The sequence below is a fragment of the Apodemus sylvaticus genome, chromosome 5 (assembly GCF_947179515.1).
Source record: "Apodemus sylvaticus chromosome 5, mApoSyl1.1, whole genome shotgun sequence".
In the NCBI taxonomy this organism is placed as follows: Eukaryota; Metazoa; Chordata; class Mammalia; order Rodentia; family Muridae; genus Apodemus; species Apodemus sylvaticus.
Window position 1 is genome coordinate 163,583,072 of NC_067476.1, and position 20,105 is coordinate 163,603,176.

The following is a 20,105-nucleotide window of genomic DNA, read 5'->3' on the forward strand; positions in this document are numbered from 1 at the left end:
GCAACTTGAAGAAAGAATTTATTTCACTTTATAACTTGTGGTCCATCATCAGGAAAGTCAGGACAGGAGCTTGGAGGCAGGAAGCTGGAGGCAGGAACTGATGCAGAAGCCACAGATGGGTGCTGCTTGCTGGCTTGCTCTTCCTGGCTTGCACAGCCCACTTTCTCACTGTGTCCGGGGACCACCATTCCAGGGGTGGCACCGTCCAAGGTGAGCTGGGTCCTCCCACATCAATTATCAGTCGAGAAAATACATCACAAGTTTGCTCACACAGGCCAATCTAGTAGGAGGTGGGAACCTGGCCTCTTAATTGATGTTCCCTTTTCCAAAATGAGTCTAGCTGTGTCAAGTTGACATAAAACTAGCTGGCACTGAGGGGTTTCCTCATTGTCTTGTGAGAGGCTAGGCTTGGTCCTTGGCTGGTGTTTTCAGGGACTTTCAGGATATGTCTGTTTGACCTTTGAGAGAGCTAACGTCTCCCAGAACACACACATTCTTAGGGTCCTACCAGGGTGCCCCAGAGTGAGGGAGATCAGCCTTGAGTGAAGCTCAGTGGGAGGGCAAGCAGCACACAGCTTCTCCTCAGGTTTTCAGGGGCCGGGAAGCATGAGGCCTACGCTCAGGAAGTCTGCAGTTCCTGAGACAGAGGCAGAAGCTACATCTATCTCCATGGGATGTCAGATGTCAATCTTGCTGCTATCGTTTTAGGGGCCACTGGGGTCACCGTCCCCACCAGGACCCAGTCAGGGAGGTGCACATACCACCACCTTCACCTCAAAGAAGAGAAATCAGGATTGGACAACTGGAGGAAACTGTCCAGTCACATGTTTAGTGTGGTGGTGGCAAGACCTGACCCTAGGTGTCTGAGCCACCTCTGTAGCAACGTGGCACTGAATAGGTCTTTGTGGACAGGCTAGAACTCCTTTGGGCCATCAGGTGTAAGGGCCCACTTCTAGGGAACAAATGGATCTGGACTTTTTGGGACCTCAAGGCCAGCCTGGGTCTGTGGACTTCAGATGCCTGGGTTTCTGTTGGGTCCTAACCCTGGGAATCTTTTCCAAGTAAGTGCTGAGGTTCTGTTTTTCTTGTGGTGTCTTGGTAAGGCCACCCTAGACTCCACGTTGGGTGTCTAGGAGCCTCTGGCATGCTTTCTGTCCCAGGCTGGAAGTCTTCTGTGCTAGCCTCTCCCCTAATCCCAGCTCAGTCCCCCAGCCCTGCCCAAGCCTTGCACCTGTCCACTCACCGTCTTTAAATAGCTGTGACCAAATACACTGTCCCTCCCTCCTCTACCAAGGCCAACACAGACTTCCCAAAAAAGCCACTGCTTTCCTTTGCCCATGGGCAGGTCGACAGGGCCTGGATACAGCCAGAGGACATTTGTCGTGGCTAGACAGCCGGATGCCTGGGTCCAGGCCACATTGGGCTTCTGCTTTCAGTGACCTTGAGGAGCACAGAGAGATCTGGCTTGGCATTACAGTTTCTGCAGCAGTGGGGTGGTGGGCAGTAGCTCCCACCCATAGATCTCTTGAAGGCTGCACCTGTTTAAGCCCCCGCCCCATACACAGTTGGTGGGTGGGTGAGGCTGCTGAGCCCCATGTCACCCAACACCTGTTGCCAACTCCTCCAGCCTGGGGCTGCGCATGGCTGTGCTGGGCTGGGCTTATCTTGCTAGTCAGAAGAGGCCTGTCCCATGGAGTCACAGCGTACAGAGATCTGTGCCTGGTGCTGTCTTCCCAGATCTCTGCCTGGCTATTTTTATCCTGGGGGTGGGAAATGCATTTCTCCAGGAAGCCCACCTCCTGATCAATCCCTGCAGCCGCAGCATGGCCTGGCTGCTCTGGCTGCTCTGCTGGCTGCTGCTGCTTCTGAGGACAGTAACTGAAACCCATCAGCTGACTGGACAGGATAAATCTGGGTTCTCAACAACTGCAGCCTCTGCTCATCTCTGGTTACAGGCTCCCTTCCCTCCCCCCCCTTGCCAGTCCTAATAGAACTGTGAAATCACTCTGGTGCCCACTTGGGGGATGGTTGCGGAGAACTTGGGCCTGGGCCCTAGCAATTGGGCTTGTAGTACTGTGGCTAGAGGAGTACTAAATCCCTGGCTTTACTCCTGACAGGTGAGGGAGCTTCCTCCTGGGGCGGGGGAGGTATCCTGGTGTATTCAGTTGGGGCTTCACCTGAAGCCATGACCCTCTTCAGTTGCCTGTAAAGTGCCCTGGGATTGAACCCTGGTCGATTTGTGAGCATTAACAAGGGCTTCTATCAGAACTTCAGAGGGATCCTGGAGCTCAAAGTGACAAGGTCCCAGGCTCAGGGCAGCACCACGCAATGCTTCATTTCCTGTTACATGACTGAGTATCTCCAACACCTACCATGAGGGGGTCTTCCAAGACCACTCACCCCCAGATACCCCTTTCTCTTCTGTCCTCGGTTGTCATCTGTCAACAGACTTTGTATTATGTGGTCTATCTGTCTATAGTTAGCCTTCTCCATGGAGTGGGAGCCCCCTGGGGATAGGGACACTGTTCTAGGCATATGGAAGTTTTCCTGGTGCAGGAAGAAGTACAGAGAAGTAGATCTACAGATGTTTCAGGAACATTCCAGAAGGAGAAACGTCTGGTTTGTCAGTCAAGACAGGTTGGGTTGTGCCCCGGTAGCAAACACGCTCACATCATGTCCGAGAGGCTTTAGACAACACAAGTCTAGTTTTTCTGAACTTGCAGCTGGAATCCTGTGGTCATTCTGGCAGGCAGGGGTGTGTTTTGGGGGGTGTTCGTCTTTCATCTGTACACCTTAAGGGCCCTTGGCATTTCCTCAGAGATTAGTCTCATGCCACATAGCTGAAGAATATGGCTACTAGGGGAGGAAGCCATGCTGGGAATATCTGGAATGGTTCAATGGGTCAGAAGGGCCTCGGTGAGCACTGAGTGAAGGAACCACATGGACAGCTCTGCCTCACTCTGGTTGTGTGGTGATGTCTCTTTGGAGGCAGTCAGGAGGAAGGACAGGCTTCAAGTCCTTTGAGATTTGACTCAGAGCTGGGAGCCACTGGTTCCAAGGGAGCCTAGTTCGCCCTACGTGGCTCAGAACTGGGAGCACTGGGACCAGGGAGCCTTGTAGCCCTTTGTGGTACTCCAAGGCTTCGTGGGCAAAGTGCCCAAAGCCATTTTCGGGTGACTCTTTGTGAGACAGTTTAACATTATCATCTAGCTGAGAACTCAGGGTCTCAGCTTCACTGGGAAGACAGACAAATTCTGATCCGCTGGCAAAGGTAGGTACACACATTTTGTGACATCGCTTTCTTTTGAGACAGGGTCTCACGCACCCCTGACCAACCTCATACTTGTTCTAGTATGGCTTCCTTGCGCTTCTCCTCTTCATGCTTTTGCTTCCAAGCGTTGGGACAATAGGAGCACACTGCCTATTTTAATAAATATGATTGGTTCCACATCATATTTATTAAAAGATCCTCTGAGCCATCGGGGACTGGGGCTCCTTCATGCTGGAGTGATCATGCTCACAGAGAAGGGACAGAGGAAGGATGGAGTCTGCATGGAACATTGGTTTGGGGGTGTCAGCTTTCCAGGTTCAGGGGTTCTTGGCCCAGATGCCCTGGCTGTGTTCTGGTGCTGGAGCCAGTATGGGGTAGTCACTGTGTCTGGTCTTTGTTTTGGTGGTAAGAAGTTATGTCCAGGGGAGGAATGTCTGGAGTCAGCCTGACAGAGGAGTTAGGCAGGCTGCTAGCACTTCATGATGTGTTTCCCGCACTGGTCGCTGGGGTCCCAGAGATGGGACACTTCTGAAAGAAGGGCCCAGTTTAGGGCTATTAGCCAAGGCTTGCCTGTCACAGCTAAGCTTTCCTGGGCTGCAGCCCCCGCCTCTGACTTCCAAGGTTCTGTTGTTGCCACGTGCAGCATAGAGTTTAAGTCCATGATGATTGAGCAATGATGTGATTATGGTTGTGAACAGAATTTCTCTGGCTTCTAGGCTGAGAGAGCACACTACATTTGTCTGTTACAGATGACGTCATCTGCCCCATCCTGGCCTGAGGACCCTCTGTTGACTTCTCATGGAAGCTGGGGCTGTGTGAGCTTCTTTCACAAATTGATTTTCCCTGACACAAAGTCTAGGCAAGTTTATTAGAGTGGGGATGGGCTCACAGCCAACCTCATGGGTTGGCCAGGTCTAAACCAGGTACTCATGAGTCCTCATTATGCAGTCTTGAATGGGCCCTGCGGGGAATGCAGTGGGTGTCAGGACTGCAGAGGCCAGCAGCAAGTAAGTTTATAAAGGAGAAAGTTAGGGTTTTTGAAGGGCAGCCTGGGTCCACGGCTCCAGGCTGATTCTGTGCAAAGGGTTGTAGTTCCGGAGGCTGTAAACTTTGGCCCTGTGGGTTAGGCAGGCAGCATGGGGCAGAAGCTTCCCAAGAAAGGAGTTGCCTGTTCAGGGCCCGCTGTGGGTGGGGCTGTTATATGTTGGTGAGGCTGGTATGGTATGAACAACTGTTGCATATAGTAGTGGACAGGACAGGAAGCGCAGATGCAGTTCCTGGGGATGCTGGGAGCCCTTGGCTTCCAGCCCCTGCATCACTTGAGCTCCATGTTCTGATCTGCAAGTGGAGCTGGTGACTAGGAGGCTGGCTGAGGCCTGACAGCTGAGCAGTCAGTAGGGAGGGGACACTGAGGTGGCAGAAGGGGTGGGGGACCTAGATTCCAGAAGAGAATGGACTTAGCAGCTATACTTCTTCATAGTCCTGCCTGTGCTGAAACCTTAGCTATCTTTGAGGAGACGTGTTCTCCGGGGAGCCTTTTGTTCAGAGCCACAGGAGCCTCCTGGATACTTGGTTGGACTCCTGGGGGTCAATACTCAGGTCTATGGTCCTGTTCTCTTCCCTGTGTTCATATCATCAAGAGCCACAGTGGTCTGAAGCCAGCCAGTCTGTCAAGCCTTGGCATCACATCTCCAATGTCGCTCTCCTGCCCTAGCCCTTGTCCTGTCCTGTTTTATTTTATTTTTCCTTCCCCAAACACCCCAGGCCCCAGCTTGCTCTTCATACTCCTCATGCGTGGCCATTGCTTCCCTCTGGCACATGCTTCTGGTGCGGAGTGTAGGACTCCCTTGAGATCTCTAGCCTGGAGCCCTGTTTGTCCTTTCCCCGGGGCTGTACCCTAGACCCCGAAGAACTCAGATCACACAGGAAGCCACGTATCTCCCCTTCTCACAGCACAGTCCACTCCAGGCTTCTTAGGTCACCAACCAACAAGGTCTTCTCAGGACTGCAAGACACGGGTATCTTGGGGGCCACCCTGAAGGGGGCATAGAAGCTTCCCAGGGCAGCTGTCCACTCAGCTGTCGAAGGAGAGAACATTGAGATGGAAGGATCACTGTCCCTCAGCTGCTGATGTCTGCTTGAGGAAGAGATGCCATTCCAAGCTCAGATCCCTGCAGCTGTGCCCAAGGGTCTACAATTTACAGACACCAGGGCAGACCACCCTATTATTTATTAACTCATAGGTCTTCACTGTACTCTACTCCATTACACCTAGTTGAATCCCAGATGTATTTCCATGCTGGGTTCCTGAAGACCATGTTCAAGTCTTGATTATATTGAAGACCTTAGGCTTAACCAGGAGAAGGGTCAGTCTCATGCCTATCAGGTGCCCAGGGCCAGGGCACATTTGCTCTAAATGAGTAGTTGCCTTAGAGTTTGCTTTTTCTGGTGTGAAGGGGTCAGGGCTGTTCTCAGAGATCCTAAAAAAGACCAAGCCCTCCCAAGATATTTGTACAATGGATGAAAGCATATGTCAGTCATAAGAGGATCTCAGAGAAGGCATGGCTGGGCCATACAGTCCTTCTAGGGACTGCCCGGTTCTGTTTGAAGATTGGTTCTCTACTAAAATTTGAATCACAAGCAGAGATCTTCTAGTCTTCTTGTCTGGCCCTGGGAATCAGGAAAGGAAGGCTTCCCTGACTAAGCCCAGGGTCTCTGTTGAGAAGGTGCCACCTGGTCCTCATGGGCTTGTCAAAGGCTAGCTTCGGGCCATGTTCACCCAAAGAAACCAACAGTTTCTGCCTCTCAGGCAGGTCCTGTTTTGTCCTTAGGGAAGACTGAGCTGGAGGGGCCCAGTCTGAGTTTCAAGGAAGTAGGGGGTGGGGTGGGAGGACCTGTACCAGGACTCCACCTGCTGTGGCTGCTCAAATGTTTCTGGGATCAAGGGTCCTAAGATAGCTGTCCTGGCCCCATCCCCAGCAGGAATGTCCCTGGGGGAGCTGGAGCTTTGACAAGGCCTCTCAATCCTGCCCTTGTGTGGGCAAGCCAGATTCAACAGTGCTGTGGCTGAGTCACCAAGTAGGGGCTCAGCCACCTGCTCTCGAGGGCAGCCGCTTGGCCTTATAGGGCATATGTCAGGCCCAGACCTTGTAATGCTTCTGGCCTGGGGTGGATCCCAGTCTAGGGTCTCTGGAATGGAACACCCTTCTATTCACCCACCCACCAGACACTGAGTGAGATCCCCTAGAGTCAGTGACTCTTTGGGAGCTGAGATGTGTGTGGTTTAGTGACAGTTTGCTTAGCATTCATGAGGTCCTGGGTCATCTCTCTCTCTCTCTCTTGGTTTTTTGAGACAGGGTTTCTCTGTATAGCCATGGCTGTTCTGGAACTCACTCTGTAGACCAGGCTGGCCTTGAACTCAGAAATTCACCTGCCTCTGCCTCCCAAGTGCTGGGATTAAAGGCGTGCGCCACCACCGCCCAGCTCTGGGTCATCTCTTAAGTAACACAGGCACACACACACACACACACACATGCTCACACACACATGCTCACACACACACACACAGACACACACACACACACACACACACACACACGCACACACACACACACAGAGACATACACACATACACATACACACACACATACACACATGAAAGAAAAACGAAGAGGGAAGAAAGGAAGGAGAAAAACCTGACCCTTGACTGTCCTCCTGGGCACATAGGGAGGGAGACAAATAGGAACACACTACTATATGTACCACAAGTTCCATGCAGCATGTCAGGGCAGAGCACCAAAGCTCCCCAGAATCCCCATGAGAAAGCACCAGCATGTAGACATAGAAGGCTTCCTGGAGTCAGGCTGGAAGGGGAGGAGGCCCACCTAACCTTTGGACCTTGTACACTGGGGTCTACCTTACCAGTCTTGGTAAACAGACCCCCAGCCTGTCTGAAGGCTGAGAGGGCTAAAGTCTACCCTCCCTACCCAATTCCATCCCCTACTCCACCCACAGTAGCTGTAGCTCAGCCACAAGCTACATGCCTAAGACATGTCTACTTTGAATACTAAACCCAGAGAAGCAAGGCCAGTTGATGAATTACTCTTGGTGCTTGTACTGGCTGGTTTTGTGTATCAACTTGACACAGGCTGGAGTTATCCCAGAGAAAGGAGCTTCAGTTGGGGAAGGGCCTCCATGAGATCCAGCTGTGGGGCATTTTCTCAATTAGTGATCAAGTAGGGGAGGGCCCCTTGTGGGTGGTGCCACCTCTAGGCTGGTAGTCTTGGGTTCTATAAGAGAGCAGGCTGAGCAAGCCAGGCAAAGCAAACCAGTAAGAAACATCCCTCCAAGGCCTCTGCATCAGCTCTTGCTTCCTGACCTGCTTGAGTTCCAGTCTTGACCTCCTTTGGTGATAAACAGCAATTTGGAACCGTAAGCTGAATTGCTCCCCAACTTGCTTCTTGGCCATGATGTTTGTGCAGGAATAGAAACCCTGACTGAGATAGTGCTAGAAGGTGAGGCATTGCGTTCCTAGGGGCCAAACCTTAACTACATTAGTGGGAGTGCCAAATGGCCCATGCTTCCTGGATGGGTCTCCAGTGCCTGCTGATGCAGCATGGCATTCCTGAAGGTCATCCCCCTGTGGCTGAGTGTTCACCATCTCCAACAAGTTCCCCATTTTCTCTGAACCTTGAGCTAAGGTCACAAGGGTCCTCAGCTCTAGAGGACTCTAAGCTCCAGGCTCTTCCCCTCATGGTATCACAGAGCCTCAAGGGTCTTCAGAGTCCTGTTCCTGGTACAGAATTGGCTTGGAGCAGGACCCCTCAGGACCCAGGGTCATTAGCTCATAGACATACAGTACCATGTTTGGGGGTCTTCTCATGGAGTAGGGTCTTTGGAACCCAACGGAGCTCTGTGAGGAATTTGCTGACTTTCCTGTCACAGTCTCTGGCCTATTTCTGGGCCAAGGGACAAGATGGCACTCTTAGGAATGGCACTGAGAGATGACATGCTATGTGGCCCTTGGATGTAGTAAGTCCCTGGCCAGGTGCCCTTCTGCACTGGCTTTTCTCTCAGGTCCCTCTTCCTCTCCTCCTGGACGGGGGCAGGTGTCAGTTGGGAGTAGAGCAACAGTCTCTTTTTCCCTAAAAAAGTTCACGGAGGAAGCCCGTTGCATTCTTTTAAGAAAGTCAGTCACTAAAGTTTATTTTTAACTACTGCAGAATTTCATTGATTTTTCTACAAGACCAAGATTCTGAATAAAAAGGAATTCAACAAAGAGATGCCTCTCTTCCAGTGGGTTCTTACCATTCAGGTGGGGTGAGTCATGAAAGACTGTCTTAGATACTTTAAAAGACTTTAAAAATATAAACACACCCAAATAATGGGAGCATGCATGCCCCTCATAACTCCCCTACCCCTACCTGTGCTCTGAGGACAGAGGTCCATCCACACTTGCTACAGACGAGGCCCATCCCACATGTGTCAGCCTCTTTGTTTGCATGCTTGATCCTGGCCGATGTGCAAGTTGAAGAGGAATAGACCTCCTTCTTGTGTTCTGGGGAAGGTCCTGTCCCCAGCTGGCTGAGCCTGCACACATCAAGGCCTGGAAGTCGTGAAGCACTGCTCAGGCTTCTGGTAAGAGGTTCCAGCTTCTGGTTTGGGCTTCACATGGCATGCTTTAAGAAGCAGAAGGAGGATGTGGCTCGTGGCTGTTTTGCTCCCTGGGTTTTATTCAGATTTATTCTTTTTATAAGATGCGGCACTCCCGCTAAAGCACCGAGGGGAAGCACAGGCCAATTACACACTGAACTGGGTGGGAAATGTAGGGTAAAAATGAAGTTTCCTCTGGTGACTCGCAGCCTGAATTCTACTGGGACATGAGAAGGAAACCTCTGTTAGCAAGAAGGTGCCGTGGGATGGCTTTTCCTCAGATGTCAGCAGGGCTGGGGATGGCTATGGCCTTCTCGGTGGCTGTATTTGTGAAGAAGGGATGCCAGAGGCCAGGGTCCTGCTGACAATCAGTTTATGAAAATAGAGAGCTCCTGAGTCCTTTTACCTGAGCAAGGACCCTGGGGTGACCAGATACCCCCAGCTCCCCTATAATGCCCTTGAATTTGGGTAGTGTGACTCAAGGCATGCTGGGAATGGTGTTCTGTGGGTGTCATCTTCCTGAAAGGCCGACTGGATGCCTGCATTGCTTCAAGGAGCTTGAGTGTCAGGTATTGGCCCCCCGAGTCTGCACCCTCAGCTTCCCCTGCCCAGAATTCTATCGAAAAGTTCTGATGAAATTGGTAGGAAAAGGTTCATGTCTTTTAATGCCCAGTTGAGTGGGTCACCTGGTCCTTGGCCCTACTATCTGAACCTTTCCTGAGCTTGGGGAGGTGGGTGTGGACTTGAGCTCCTTCCTCCCTGTGGAAGAATCCTTGTTAACACTGACGCTGCTCCTAGGAGGGGGTCTTTGAGGAGTGGAAACCCTAATTTACCCAAACAGTGTCAACAGGGATCAGCTGTGGAGGTTCCAAGTACACCAGCCAAGAGAACAAGGGGTCCTCTGCTGCAAGGGGGTACCCCAAAATGACTCCTTCTAGAATCTGTTTCCTGCAGCCTGGTGATCTGAGAGGTGTTAGCAGGCACTGTTTTGGGTGTACAAAGGTGCCACAAGGAAGGGCTTTCTTCTGGATGTTAGATTTTTTTTTTTTGTTTTGTTTTGTTTTGTTTTCTGGATTTGGTTTTTTTTCGAGACAGGTATTCTCTGTATAGCCCTGGCTGTCCTGGAACTGACTCTGTAGACCAGGCTGGCCTCGGACTCAGAAATCCGCCTGCCTCTGCCTCCCAGAGTGCTGGGATTACAGGCGTGTGCCACCACCGCCTGGCTGGATGATTTTTTTATAGCACTCTTTTTGGTGGTGGTGGTGGTGGGTTGGTTGGTTGGTTTTTTGGACAGGGTCTCTGTGTATCCTTCGCTTTCCTGGAACTCTCTCTGCAGATCGGACTGGTCTGGAACTCACAGAGATCTACCTGCCTCTGCCTCCTGAGTGCTGGTATTAAAGACAAGTGCCACCACCACCTGGCTTAGTACTTTTGATTATAAATAAGAATTGGCTATGAAGCATCGAGACTTTCTGTCAATCCTGCTCTTCCTCAGGCACCACTCACCCCTACCTCAGCTGAGGTGGAGGGAGGTCCATGAACTAAAACCCACAGTCTCAGCACTTGTCTCTATGGTGTATGTTACTAGATTTGAACAAACAAAGGATGAAGCGTCTGCCCAGAGCAGTGGTTCTCAACCTGTGGGCTGTGACCCCTTTGGGGTCAAATAACCCTTTCAAAAGGTTGCCCAAGACTATTGAAAAACCCACAGAAATTTATATTACAATTCGCAACAGTAGCAAAATCACTGTTATGAAGTAGCAAGGAAGATAATTATGTGTTTGAGGGCCATTGCAACATGAGGGACTGTATTAAAAGGTTGCAGCATTAGGGAGGTCAAGAATTGTTATCCTAGAGAGTGTCCTCCATATGCCCATCTGCTGATACTTATCCTGGTGACCACCTTTTATGTTTTCTTTCCAGTACTGGGAGTCAAACTGAGGATGTTGCACATGTTAAGGTCCTGAGCAACATCCCGGCCACCTCTGGTCTTTTATACAGTCCCAGAGCACTGTGTTCCCCAGAGCTTGAGTCATGAAGCACACAGTCTTTCAGACTTCGGGATGTGCACTGAAGCCTCCTGGGTGCCTCTTCATGGCTCGGCCCTCATTTCCTTCATTGGTGGGGACTACTCCATTTCCTCCATGATCCACTCTTTGGTAGTCCCCTCATCTACTAAGGGACATCTTGGCTTACTCCTGGGTCGACATCATTTACTTGTCTTTTGCTGGGGTGAACCTACCTGAAGTCATGGGTTAACATGTGATCCCCCCAAATCTGCATGTGAATGTTCTAACTGCAAGACCTCAGGATGAGACTTTCTTTAGACACAGGTGAATGAAGATGTAATTAATTAAGATGAGGCTGTGACAGAGTCAGAACAGTCTTGGTCCAATAATGGTAGTCCTTATGAGAAAGGGAAGTTGGACACAGGCATTCTATGGGAGGGGCAGACACTTCTATACCACTATCACCCAGAATGGATGGAGACACCTCTGATGATTTCACCCTGCTTTCAGTCATCTGCCTTTCAGGACTTGAGATGGTACCTTCTTGGACACCCACATATCTTCTGAACATGGATTTCTAATCCCAGATGTCAACTAGACAGATCTCTCTTTTTTTTTTTTCAAGACAGGGTTTTTCTGTGTAGCTTGGCTGTCTTGGAACTCACTCTGTAGACCAGGCTAGCCTTGAACTCGGTAATCCACCTGCCTCTGCCTCCCAAGTATTGGGATTAAAGGTGTGCGCCACCACTGCCCAGCTAGACAGCTCTTATAGTGCCTTGGACATGTGACATCGGTGTAACCTCTGGTTGCCTGTGAGGTGGTCCTGAAGTCATCATTTATGAAGCAGAAAATGGGCACCCTTGCCCCCTGGCACCCTGTGGCTCACACACTCACCAATACTTATGTTGGGGGAGCAAGAGGTTTATGCTTAGAGGGGTTATGTGGACTCCTCAGAGGAGACCCTGAGAGGCCCCATGCCTGCTTCCTGAGGGCCTCTTCAGGGATTTGGAGCCAGGTGCCCAGCAAGCTTGCCCTCCAGCTGCTGCGGCCCCAGCTGACATTTCTGCAAGAAAAGCAGCTTCGGTTCTTCCTCGTTCTTTCAGTTCTGCCGCTGCGGCTCTTCCAGTGCCATTCGTCAAAGCGGTGGGCTGAGTAGAGGCCACTGACAGGGAGGCCACACACGGCCCTCTGTGACCTTGGCCACGGGGAAATGTCTTCTGCGATATCAAAATTAATTATTTCTTGGGGAAATGTCAGCGGAGACCTAATGAGTCTCACATGCACGGATGGGGTTGCTCCCTGCATTCTTAGCACACTTGGTGGCTGGCACCTGCGTTTCTCTAAGGGCAGGGAGGAGGTGTGCCTGCGTTCTCAGTCCTGGCCCTGCCGCGCTTATCCGAGGAGGTGACGTCCTGCTCTAGGCCTAGCTGCCTTTGGTAAGCTGCAAGTGAGGATGTATATGGGAGAATGGAGGCTGTTGTTCCTTGCTTGGGGATACAAAGGGCTGTAGCCCAGAGGATGGAGCGGGGTCCTAGACAGCCAACCTCTTGATCCAGCTCAGTTCTGCTGCCCTGTCCCAAGCACTGTCATTGCTCCCAACTTAGCCAAGGGAGACCCCTGTAGTTCTGTTCTTAAGTCTACCCAGGGCCTCTGAGAAGAGCCTTCCTTACTGGAATAAATTCAGGGTTCTCATGGTGGCCTGTGCTGCTGCCAAAGAAGCTGTATACTACATGTTGTCAATATTTGGTTTTGCAGATGAGACCACCAAGAAACTTGTTCAAGGAGCCTCGTTGGATGAGTGGTTGGATGGCAAGCAACTGCTATGATCCTTAGTGGTTACCACCTCTGGACACAAACCAGCTCAGGGCCAGCTATCCTGCCTAAGGTCCTGGACTTCCAAGAGAAGAGTTCCTGGGGCAACACCTAGCCTCTTGCTGGCTGGCACATAGCCCTAGGGAGATGCTACCCTTCCTGCCCTTCCTCCTGCTGTCTGTGAGCCCTTTCTCTGAACCTGCCTCGAGGCCGTCAATAGACTGTAGGTCCTCTTCAGCTCCCAGAGAGGCAGCAGTACCAGAGACCAGCTGTCTATACAATTATAAACCCTATTTCCTGGCAAATGAGGCCGCTTCAGGTTTCAACTTTCAGCCAATCAATGTGTTAGGTCAATAGACGCTGCCTTTCTCTGGAAGGTGGCCCCCGGAACTGTTTTCAGGACATCTAGGGGGCACAGAGGCTGTATCCTGGGGGTGCAGCTCCGGGACCCTGCAGAAAACCCCTTCAGAGATGATTCGGGCTTCTTGGTATTCTGCCTCCATCAAAGCCATTCAGTGGGGGCTGCCTAGTGACCCTGAATCTTCATGTCACCTTTTCCGCATCCACTGAGCATAAAGAAATTAGCTCATGGCTTTCTGAAGATGTTGTATGGCACCTAGTTTGAAGGGCCTGATAAACAGTAAGTGGTCAATAAATATAGCTATACTGATGGTAACAGCTGTCATTGCTTTCTGCAGAACTTTCCCCACACACATGGCCTTCAGACTGTGCTCAGAGGAGCTGGGGAAATCTGATACCCTTAGAGGGTCTAGGACCCCAGTGTGGGACTTAGAGAGAGGAGATTATTCACACATCAAGGGGCAGATGCAGTCCTTACCCAATAGCAGGCTGTGTTACCCCCACCTTTGGCAAGAGCTCAACTAGGCAATTGGGGTCTGGCTCTTATATAACTGTGCTGGGGGCTCAATCCTATAACCCTACTGTGGTGATCTGAAAGAGAATGGCCCCCATAGGCCCACTGATGGCTGGATGCATAGGAGAGTGGACAAGGAAGCCTCACTCTTATGCGTCTGGACTACAGTCACCAACTGGTTCTAAAATGGCAGCGTCTCTACCCAAGGGCTACTCACTGTGACAGAAGACACTCTCCCTTCCCTGATAACCTCTAAAGAGATTGATGGGGGTGGGGGTGGGGGTGGGGGTGGAGGTGGGGGTGGGGGTGGGGTGGGGCTGAGACCTTTGCTGCCTGGTTAGTGCCTGGCTAGAGTGAGTTCACTAATCTTTGCCCCTGTACTCTGTTCCCTTCTCAAGTGGGGACTCAGCAGGCCGAGGGCATGGATGTTTTCAATCTGCCACCTCTACTTCCTGACTGTCCTGACTTAAACCAGTTCTCTGGGCCCTGGTCGATATCCTGTGTGGTAGAAAATTTTAACCCCAATCTGGGATTTCTACCCTGCCTTGAGGATTCAGCTCCCCGATAAAGGACACAGACAATCTTATATTTACATTAAGCCTTAACAATACAAGAGCTAGGCAGATATCTACTCTCTATGTTATTAGAATCTACTTTTCTATCGATAGCCCAGAGTTATGATTTACTATGTTTCATCTGGGCTGCCCCTAACTCTGATTGGCCAGCCCTCGGGGCCGCGTTTCCATGACTCATCTAACCCATGGCCGCTTCTCCTCCGTTCCCTCATCACCTTCTTCCTCCCCTCGTGGTTCTTCTCTGACCACAAGTTTGGGAATCCTAACCTCCCCGCCCCTCCCCCATGTCTCTTCTGCCCAGCTATTGGCTGTTGGCATCTTTATTTACCAATCAGAACTAACTTGGGGACAAGGTCACATAGTCACTTGAGTCTACGTGCAGGCTCTCTCATCTTGGGGGCCTGCACTTAGCATTACAATACACAGTAAGACCAAACTCAACAATTTTGGGTGACCCCTATCTCTGCCAGGGCTGCTAGCTCATCAGCCACATGCTTAGAACCAGGGACAGGAGAGCAGTACTTCTGTTAAGTAATTGCCACCTGGTGTGAGAAGTTACAGGTGACCCGAACAACCTGCTGCTAGAGTTGGTCATTCAGATTGGCCATCAGGGCACAAGCGGGCTTCAGGGAGACTTATTTCTTTATAGGCTAATTAAAAAGCCTGACCAGGTGTGGGCACTGGGGTTGAGGCCTGCAACACTTATTCCTGGAGAGCTCGGACACTGGTGGGAGTAGGGGAGACACTCCATCCAATCGGGCCTACGAAGGGCATCGTTAAGTCCCAGAAGGCAGAGAGAAGGGCCATCCTGGGGTTTGCAGCAGGCAATACTGAAGAGCAAGTGTTGGCCAGGGAGAGGTGGCCCTGGGAACAGAAAAAGGCACTCGAGGAGCCAGGGGAGCCCCCTAGCTGTCTCTTCTCTGTCTCTAGCCCAGAAGGGAAATTCTCAAGAGAGGCTTGTGCAGTTGAGCCCAGGAGAAGGTGTCCAGGGTGTGTGAAGGAGCCCTTTTTGGGTCTCCCATCATTCTCTTGGTACCCATAACATTAACCCAGCCCTCGACCATGCCAGAGTTGGTTCATCCTAGATGGGTCTTGATCCCTTCCCTGAATCGAGTTAACCTGGAGACAGGTAGGTATACCAGGAACGACTCTGAGGACTGGGTGGGTCTAAAAGTTGTTGGGCTAGTGCTATTTTAAGTGAGCAAGGACTTAGGGGTGGGGTGAGTCCCCAAGTTGTGAATAACATGCATCTAAAGGGTTATCCTTTTCCCATTTGGATCTTTACTGCTGGTCTAAGAGGCCTCTCTTCCAGGGTGGGCAAGAACCCTCATTTCCTAGGTGAATAAATGGAGAACTAGACACAAATAGGTCCAGTGTCAAGGCATCAAACACTCCTGTGTCTAAGAGACCAACTTCATCTGAGGATTGGGGATCACACGGCCCCCATTCCTCCTTGCCTCTGACAGGCTGTTTGGCCCCCTGGAAAGGCTATTCTTGGGCCTGCCTAACAGGTGTCTAGTATGCAGCATGAGTCTGCACTGATGTCAACCTCCCAGTGTGTCCTGGCTGGGCACTAAGGCCATCTCCACCCCCACTGTAACTGAGGAGCCCAAGGAGCCAGGCTGACAAGTGTCCTGGGAAGCCAGTCTTGGACTAGTTTCACAGGGAGCAGCTTTTACCCTCCCTGACAGGGCCTGGAGAGCCTGAAATGATTGTGGGACCTTTCTACTCTCCCAACCTCAGCCCCAGGGAGCCTTGGTGCATCTCCAGATCCTATTAATCACAGAGGACATGGGAGAGGCACCAGAAGAAAGCTGGCATGAAGGCAGAGGGGTCAGCAGCAGACGGAAGGAAATGCATATTTTTTGGCATCTAGCTGCCTCTGCAATGACATAATCAGAAGGTTCTTACTGACTGGGCAATAAAAGCACTTATAACTGTGAATGCAGAACGCCTTAGCGCAGACAGCATCGCAGCCTCGGTGAAGGTCACCCCAGGGCCTCAAAAGAGGACCTTGCAGGCAGCAGCCTTGCCAGGAGGGGGTTGCAGAGAGTCCTAGATGACAAGTTGGATGTTGTGCCTTGGAGATCCTGTACCCACTACCTACTGCAGGGCTGGGTCCCCCACCCCAGTGTTTCTGAGAATAGCACACTGTGGAATCTGTTGTTCAAGTGTGGTCAGTGCACCCTATAAGAGTTTGGTGTAGTTAGATTAGTGAGTGCTGGGTTGTCATTGTGGGGAGGAAGGTATGAGGAGGAGATCTGTGGGCCTGAGGGTCCTATGGCTCCAGAGAGGGAATTTGAGTCTGTGGGATTTCCTAGTGAGGCCAGGAGGAGGATGTGTCACAGAACAGAGCACTAAAGATCGTCCAGGGCCATGACTCCCAGCTCTGCTGTCTCTGGACTCAGAACAAGTATGGCCTACTACCCTCACAAAAAGACAACTCTGAATTTTAAGGAGCTTGACTCTGAAGGACCTAAGCATCCACTTCTTGGATCACTTCACAGTCTGCATGGACAGAAGACAGGCTGTGGCAAGGCCTCAGGTCAGGGTCATCACATAGAAATCAAGGTGGTAATCAGGGCTGTCTCTCTAGGTCGATCCTCACCTGAGCTCATGGCGTCATCATGGAATTCAGCTTTTTCAAGCTGTGGAGTAGACCGGCTTGTTTCTGCAGCAATGGGCAAGGACTGTGTTTCATACTCCCAAGGTCTCTGGGCAGAGTTCAGATCATGGCTGCCGCCTCCATTGAGGCCAGACCCACCCCTTCTCACATCCCTTCTGGTACCTGTAGGTTAAGGAATTGTGGGAGTGAGTTTGGAGTTTTCAGAGGAAGCTGGGAAGTAGAGCCCCTCAGCTTTTGGTGATCCAGAGAGCAGGATGTCTGCAACATCGTGGGCTGAGATGGATGGATGAGGGTCCAGAGAGCCTGTGGGCTCTCCCCAGCCCTGCTGGCCTAGCTCTCTCTCCAGGTGGAGCCCCTGCTCTGATCCTGTGCATCTGGCTTTCCCAGCCCAGGCTTCTGACACAAAGCTCTCCTGAGGGAGCCTCAAGCTACAGTGGGGGAGTCTCCAGATGAAGGACACTCACTACCTCAAGCCTGCTTTCTCCAGGAAAAGATACCCGAGGACTCCAATTCAATAATTTATAAGGGCTTGTAATAAATTTGAGGAATACCTCCAAGTTTTGAGAACCCAAATTTTACTTCCTCTGGAGCTGTATAAGATGGCAGAGTCATCTGTCACGCCTTAACAGAACCTCATTTTTTTTTTTTTTTAAAGTGGATGGCTCCTTCTCCAGCAGGATGGCTCTCAATGAAAGTAAGACTTGGAGGAGGGAGCCTGGGACTGTGGCCAGACCCTGTGCCTCAGAGATGAACCTTCTCAGGAACTCCAGAGTGTGTCCAACCCTGTGTCTGAGACTCCTCTTTCTTTAGAAATCAGAAGCAGTGAATAGTGAGTATTGTACCCCAACATCCTCTGAATCCCAACACCCAGTCACAGTTGACAGGAGGGTAGGATGGGCAGGTGGCCTTCTCCCAGGCCCATATTCACAGATTACCTGGCGATATAGTGAGTTCAGTTTGTCCAGCCAGAGATCTATATGGCGGACATGGCAAGGTAATACTAGTGGCAATGCTCCTGCTGCTGAGGCCCCTGAGATGTAGAGTTGTTTGCAGATTAAGCCTTGGACAGAGGCAGGCAGTAAGGAGGCATTCCTGGGTGGCCATCTCCTACCCAGGTCTGCGAGGAAAGGTCTCAGGGCTATCATGTCTCACTCTCTTGCAGACTGTGCCCACACACACTCATAAACCAAGTGTGCCTCAGTGTTTATAAATGTTCCATTGAAGGAGTCAAACCCATCCCCAATTGAACTATCCCCCAGAGAGTGCCACATGGCCAAGGGGAGGCTGTCTACCGGCAGCCTCTGCACTATGCCCCTTAGAGCCCGGTGTGCCAGCCGCATTTGGCAGCAGTTCAGCTCTCTATCCAAATGAGTCTGGCATTTTAAAAAAAGCATCTTTATAACATTTCCAAAATGAATATTTATAGGGCAGGGATGAAGGAACAGCTAATTGTGGTAGAGAGCCTGTTGGATCAACACTCCTTGGAGGACTTTCTCGGGAGAATGGGACTGCCCTGACTCTGGGGACCACCCCTTCTCTAGGGGAGACCTCAGGAGATGCCCTTGAATCTGACAGTGGGAAGTTAAAGCTGAAAAGCATAGAAGCTCAAAGTTGGAGGCTCCCTTGGGAAGAGGGAGTTGCCAAGGCTAGGTGGGGGGCTGAGATAGTAGTGTGTCATATAAAGCTTCCACAGGAGCTGGGTGACAAACTCCCAGACAGGCCACTGGCCCAGCCAGGGGTCTTTCAATGATAGTCCAGAAGGTCTGCAATCTGCCTTCGGGAATTCTCCGAGTGGCAAGGTCCCTCCTTGTGCGGAGCTCAGGGAAAGGAAGGATATCAGGAAATAGCCTCTAGAATTTTACCGTTCAATTTTACCGGGTGGCTCAGTAGGGCTTGTTCTGTCCTACAGGGTTCTGGACACAGTGATGGCTGTGCACTGGTGGGTCACTTGAACCTTGGTGGATCCCATCTCTTTAGGAGGAGGCTTGAGTGGACTGCATGGGTTTGATACTCCATTGGTTCTCTGAGGCTTAAGGATGCTGACATGTCTTCCCCAGGTGAGCGGGAGATTGAGTTGAGGTCAGAGCTCACAAATACACCCAGGCTTGTGTCAAGACCTGGAGGCAGAATCAGGGAGACATTTTGGGATGATGGGAACTTGTGGGTCTGCCTGGGAGTGGTCTGTGCTGGGCAAGGGCAGAGTAAAGGGCAGTCGGGATCATAAGGCTGAAGGCCACGGGGATTTAGCCAGGGGCTCAGCATTCCAGCCTGTTGAGCTGGGTGACTACTCGACAGCAGGTTTTGGTGTGCTCTGAACCAAGCAGAGTCTCTCCCATGGAGAAACTTAACATTTGGGCAGAGTTTTTAAGACAGAGCAGAAATTTGCCCTTGATCTGTCCATCCATTTGTCTGTCCATCCATCCATCCGTCCATCTATTCATCCGTCTGTCCATCCATCCATCTATTCATCCGTTTGTCCATCTGTCCACCTATCTTGTTCATTCATCCAACCATATACCCATCAATTCTTCTATTCCCCACCCATCCATTTATCCATCCATCCACTCACTCACTTATTCATCCACCAATCCACCCTTCTATCCATCCACTTACCCACTCATACAACCATCCATCCACCCACCCATCATCCATCCATCCACCCATCATCCATCCATCAACCATCCATTCATTCATCATCTATTCATCAACCATCCATCTTCTATCCATTTATCCATCTACCCATCCATCCATCCATCCATCCATCCATCCATCCATCCATCCATCCATCTATCCATCTACCCATCCATCCATTCACTGGCCTGTCTCTCCCTTATTCTTGTCTGTGGGATCCATCTAGATAGAAAAGTAGTCAGGGTCACATGAGATAAGGAGCTTACCAGCAATCCTTCTTGCTTTTGTGCCCCTCATTGCCTGTAGGGTCCTCCTGTGGTGAGTAGAAATCAGGGTACCATCTGACTGTCCTCTAGGATGACAGGTAATAGGATGGGGGCAATAGGGGGGCCCTTTTAACCCCCAGCACTGATCTTAACCCTGTTAATATCCACTCTTCCAAAATAGGAGAGACTGTGGCTCCAGGGTGCTTTAAAGCCTGGCTTACCTGGGTTGCCTAAGGTCCTCTTCCAGGATGTTGGTATGTCCCTCACAGGAGGCATTTAGTGGCTTATGAAAAAGCCAATTTTGAGCCCCATCATTTAGCTGGGGAGTTGAGGTAGGGGTGAGTAGCAGGGGGCTTCAGAGCTCTGCCTGGCCTCAGCCTCAAGGGGTC